Consider the following 5,783-nt stretch of genomic DNA (forward strand, 5'->3'; position numbering starts at 1 on the left):
TCATTTCATTGTGATCAAGACAATACGGCCTCAGGTTTTATATACAAATAGTTTGAGTTCCGGGGAAGAACATAATATAGTTTTTACTGGTATCTCGGAAAATTGCATAGTTCTCGCGCGATAATGAATGATAAACGAATACGCGTACGTAGTCGCGGGCAACAGCTAGTATGCTTATAAAAGTCATACCTGGGCCAATAAACTTTTTTACCGACACTAATCTGTCCGCGAAATTTTTCAAACAATTGCAGATTTTTGTAAGTAAATATGTCTTTTCTGTAATTTAATAGATGGTGTAAATGAATACATGCCATCCTACGTATGCTTAACCTATTAAACCGTGAAATATCTTGTTGGAAGGACGATTTTTTGGTAACGCCAGAGACAATTTTGGTAACGCGGGAGACGCCGAAAGTGTCGGTAAAAAAGTTGATTGGCCCACCTTTGCCTTGTGATTGTCATTTCGGTGGCACCTGCCATGACACCGATGTGACACTTAGCATGTTTGACATGAAATTATTTCATTCGCTAATGTCATTATCACTACAAAAAATACACTTGAGATCAGCGGGGTCGATGGCTGTAAAAGATCGAAAATTTGAGCTGATCCCGTAGTTTGTTACGAGTGCCAAGTGCGAGTCGGTACGCAACCGAGGGATCCGTAAAAGTTCTATGAATTTCTATGTTTATCCAGTGTAAGCAGAGCCCCTTTCCAAAGCATATTGTAGGTACGCAGTGTGGGGTCATTGATGGTTACTGTACCTCCTGCTGACTGACATCGACAAAAAAACATAGAAAATTAAGCTTTTTCAATTGTTTTCTATGGTTTGTGCCATTTACATCTGTGTAGTGTAGGTACCTTCGTTTGTGCTATGAGAGCTACCTTCATTCCATTGAAGTTTTTAGGACAACCGAAACTAAAGTACCCTACAAGTTTTTTACTCTACCTATACTGTTTTTGCTTAAGGCACTGCAAAAGAAAAATCTTTTAAGAATACCTAATCAAATCTAAGCATGGTGCATAGATTACATACACGTTAGTAAAAACTTTACTTTTAGAAGCTGTTTCACCACCCATTGATTAATTTTATTTGATGGGATGCCGTCTCGCATCACATTTATCCGTGAAATAAATTTAATCAATGGATGGTGGAACAGGGGGTTAAAGTAAAAGAATGATATTTTTATTGTTAATAAAGTATCATTTTATTATATACATAAAGTCATAGATATTGATAAATTAAATCCAATGTCAGTCATCGTCATCATAAAACACATATTACATTAAAAACTACAATAAAATACGATACACACTACATACGATAAAATTAAAACAATTAAAAAACCGGCCAAGAGCGTGCCGGTCACGTCCAAGATAGGGTTCCGTAGCCATTACGAAAAAAGATCAAGTAATATTATGTGCGTTATAAACTTATAACACAATTAAAACACTTACTACAGTCTTAAAATCTATTACCAGAAAAAGAGCATATCTTCATGGCACTTACGTCCTTTTGTTGAGAAGCGCAGTTTTTCGGAAATAACACAAAAACGGTATATCCGATCATGTTGAAATTAATTTTATTTGAAAGTATTTATTAAGCGCTACCTTTCCATATTTTTTGCATATTTTTTGGACAAATGGTTTACAAGATAGAGGGGAGGGAACACAATTTTTGCTACTTTGGGAGAGATTTCCGGAAATCTTTATTTAATCAAAAATGTTTTTGAGAAACCTTACTATCTTTTCAAAACGGCTGTCGAACTATGTGCCACACGTTGATGCGACTTAATTTTTTATTTTTTTTTTTCAATTTCTGTTACGTGTATGGAGTGCCCCCCTATAAATGTTTATTTTTGTAATTTAACTACAAAACTAAATAGCGGCTTTGACAAGACATCTGTACTCCAAATTTCATTGATATACATCTTGTAGTTTTCGAGTAAAATGCCTGTGACATACGGACGGACAGACAGACAGACGGACTTGACGAAACTATAAGGGTTCCGTTTTTGCCATTTTGGCTCCGGAACCCTAAAAATGACAAAAAAAATCATTCATTTCATTTTAATGTTATTTTATTAGTCCTTCATTCTACATAGATACGGTTGCGATGTGAATGAAACATTACGAAATAGGTACCTACTGAACGAGTAAGTACTTCCTAAATCAAATCTCAACAAATTGCAAAGTCTCAATAAAACTGAACGATACAAATCAAATCAATCTAAATAAATTGCACGATATGACAAATGCCTACAAATTCGTACCTTGTGTGCTATTCGCGCTATAGTCAGTAGTAGCTGTAGGAGACGCGACTGAGGGTCGTGGGGGGGGGGGGTACAGGATGATGGTTCCTTACGAATTGACCAGCCATATGCTTCTACGGAACTAAAGTCACCGACATACCTAGCTGGAAAAATATGCAAGTTGAAGTGGCAATGGGCGGTCAGCGCTCGGAGAATAGATAACCGTTGATGGAGAAAGATCGAGTGGCGACCACAAACCGGAAGACGAAGCGCTGGCAGGTCTCCCACCAGGTGAACTGACGGCGTCGTGAGAGTTCCGGGAAACTGGTGGATACAAGGTGGCGAGTGGTCGTTCATTGTGGCGTTCCAAGGGGGAGGCCTTTGTTCAGCAATGGACGTCTTCCGGCTGATGATAATGATGCTGATGATGCTTCTACGGATTGACCTCCCAATGATACTGACCTCGCTTCGGCAGTGTCACCGCCCCGACCTGGGTGCTTACAGCCAGCGACTGCAGCCCTTGAGGACGAGAGAAGATAAGAGTTAGGAAAATGCTGGAACGCAACAATATCGGCCAACAACTCAAGTCGCAATCACTCATCGCAAGAATGATTCCTAAAATTTACGCAACTTCCGAACTACAAGGTAACTGTTATAAGGGGTGTGGTTTGTAATATAAGCAAATAATTAAAACATAGATCATTCTCCTCAAACTGAACAACATTAGTTCAGCTACTTTTAAAAATATTTAATTAGTTTTTTAATTTTTATTACACTTAAGTTTATTCGAAGAAGCAATTTAAAGCAAAATAATTGATGTTTGTAGCGTGACAGGCGACGCCAGTTGTGTTCTAGGATGGCAGTATTTAATTTGTACAATGGAAAAAGGAAAATTCAAAGACTCCATTATTTCTAAAAGTCGCTGATCTAATGTTGTTCAGTTTGACGAGGACGATCTATGTTTTAATTTTTTGCTCGTATTACAGGCCACACCCGGTATTTAAAATCAGAGTAATCAATGAAAATTTAGCGAATCTCAATATCGCCTTCTGCCATAGAATAAATACTTCTGCGAGGTTATCTGGCGTGTGCAGCGAGAGTCATCATCATCCCAGCTTATATGCGTCCCACTGCTGGGAATCAAACCCAGGTCCTCAGCAAACCATGCTGCGTGCTATAACCCCTACACCACCGCTGGACAGGAGTCTAGACACAAATTTCTCCTATGCACATATATCTCAGGTTGCTTTTTTCTACTACGCTACTTAAGCAGCAGCATAGCAAGCTACAGGCCTGTCACCAGAATAGACCAGCCATGCTTTTACGGATTGACCTCCCATGACACCTACCACGCTTTGGCAGTGTGATCTGTTCTTACGAGAGAAGACGATTAGAGTTAAATACGCTGGGACCCGACAATACTGTCTCGAAACAAAGTTCTTCGCATTGGTTAAAGCTATACGCAACACCTGCGTTATAAGTAGGGTTGCCATAACGCCTAGGGACCAATACGGGTCCAATATCAAGATTTCCTAGCTACGAAGCTAATACGAAGATTTTTTGCCGCTCAGTATATTTTGCATTGTAACAGTATAGGTATCAAATGAAAGCCATTCTAAATATACACATGTTTAATATTTTTAATCTACCATTTTCACAAAAATATCAAAAAGTACAAAATAAAAAACATTTTAATTAAAAAGGATAAAAAGCAGACCGCTTTAAAAAACTGAAAAGAAAGAAACAAGTCTAAAGGTCTGTTAATTCTGTTAAGTAACTTTAAATTCGACAGTCGGGACCCACTCCAAATCGTGACCGGCTCAAAAAATCTCAGTAATGGTATGAGTCCCGGACTGCTGAATTGAAACTTACTTACTTAGAATTCTAGACCTCTAGACTTGTTTTCTTCTTCTTAAAACAGTCAGGGCTTTTTTATTTTATTTTTATTTAAATTAAATATTTTCCTTATCGGAATGGATTGTGTCGTAAATCCAATCAAGATAGGGACTGACAGGTGTATAAGCCACGAGAGGTACTCTTAAAGCGAATGAATCATCAGTAGCACCGCTGCATACGCCAATGAGGCGTCCGTCATATACCAACGGGCCACCTGAATCTCCAAAGTAGGGTTGCTGGTGGGGACCACAACGAGGCGCTATGCAGATGTTCGGTCTCCCGTACATCATGCCGCCGTTCTGTTTGCAGGAGATCACCACAGCCTCCCCCACACGAAGCGCTGGCTCTAAGTCATTTATCACGTCCACTGTTTTAGGTACTTTCTCTCCTTTTAGTAGTAATTTCGTTCGGCCAAATCCAGCGTATTTGACTGGCAGCCCCATCCAAGCTAAATAGTCAGTACCCGATAGTTTCGTAATAGGCGTGTTTCGAATTCTTTCAATTTTCATTAATCCGATGTCGTTATATAACCTTTTGTTAATGTGTTTGAAACTTGGGTGGTGCACAGTTTTGATTATTATTGAGAAGAATTTGGTTTCGTTCGATGGTATCGTTGTGTCCCCGTATTTGACTCTAATAATGTTCTTTATGATATCGACATTTGGCGGGGTGCAGTGGCCAGCTGTGAGTACCCAGGTCGGGGTGATGAGACTGCCGGAGCAGGTTCGCGCCATTGGGGGTGTTGCAAACTGAAGCATAACGGCGAATGGAAATTCATATTCATCATCCGGTATTCCTCCCACAACCCTCGGTCGTATCTGCCGGGCCGCTACTGGCGACAGCATACAAACTGCGTAGAACACGAATTCCAATGCGTTTTGCATAATAAATTTGCGTAGAACTTGAAATATGAATTGTTAAGACCTCAACGCGATTTGTTGAAGTTTGTTTTAGGTAGATTAAAGCTTGATATTTCGTAAGGTTTTGTTTTTATGATGGCTTGTGTAAGCGATCACAATAAAATAAACTGATTGAATCTGCATTCTCGCGTTTTATTTTACAATTTGATTCTAACTGTTTATTGCACGAGAGACGTTGTTAAGAGTTTACAACTTGCCCAGAGCTGGCACTCACAAAAAATGCTAAAATATACAAGGGAAATTAAATCACAATTCACCATTGCCTCCCATTAAGTGACCCACATGTTCTTATAATATGCATAAAAAAAAACAACTAACTATACCACAGAATAAGGAGTTAGTTCATTTCGTCTAAAAAGGAGTTGGTCTACGTAACAAATTAGCAATTGGTCTAAGGTAGCAAGTGGTCTAAGAAGCAACTGGTCTAAGTATCAAGTGGTCTAAATTTTTTTGACTCGAAGTCGACTGAGGCGCTTCGCGCCTTGACGCAACTCTTACCTAACCTACCTATGTTTTTTCAAGTTTTCGACAAAAACTGGTTAGGACTAGTTGCTTTTAAGACCTCTTGCTACTTGAACCAGCTGCTTTTTAGACCAGTTGCTACTTAGACCAGCTGCGTTTTTAGACGATATGATACTAACCCGAATGAGTTACTACTAAGATGACATGCCAAGACAGGGTGGTGGTGGTGGGCTGAGTCAAGTTCCTATTCAACAC

At 39.3% G+C, this 5,783-nt stretch overlaps 1 long non-coding RNA gene across 1 annotated transcript; it reads left to right on the forward strand.

Annotated features, from left to right (window-relative positions):
• The first annotated feature begins 711 nt into the window (after window positions 1-711).
• LOC141436840 (uncharacterized) lies at window positions 712-5,188 on the forward strand. Its single transcript, XR_012452338.1, has 2 exons — window positions 712-2,895; window positions 3,309-5,188. It is a non-coding gene; the product is annotated as an uncharacterized lncRNA (long non-coding RNA).
• The last annotated feature ends 595 nt before the right edge of the window (window positions 5,189-5,783 follow it).

The sequence above is a fragment of the Choristoneura fumiferana genome, chromosome 17 (genome assembly GCF_025370935.1).
Source record: "Choristoneura fumiferana chromosome 17, NRCan_CFum_1, whole genome shotgun sequence".
NCBI classification, from domain to species: domain Eukaryota; kingdom Metazoa; phylum Arthropoda; class Insecta; order Lepidoptera; family Tortricidae; genus Choristoneura; species Choristoneura fumiferana.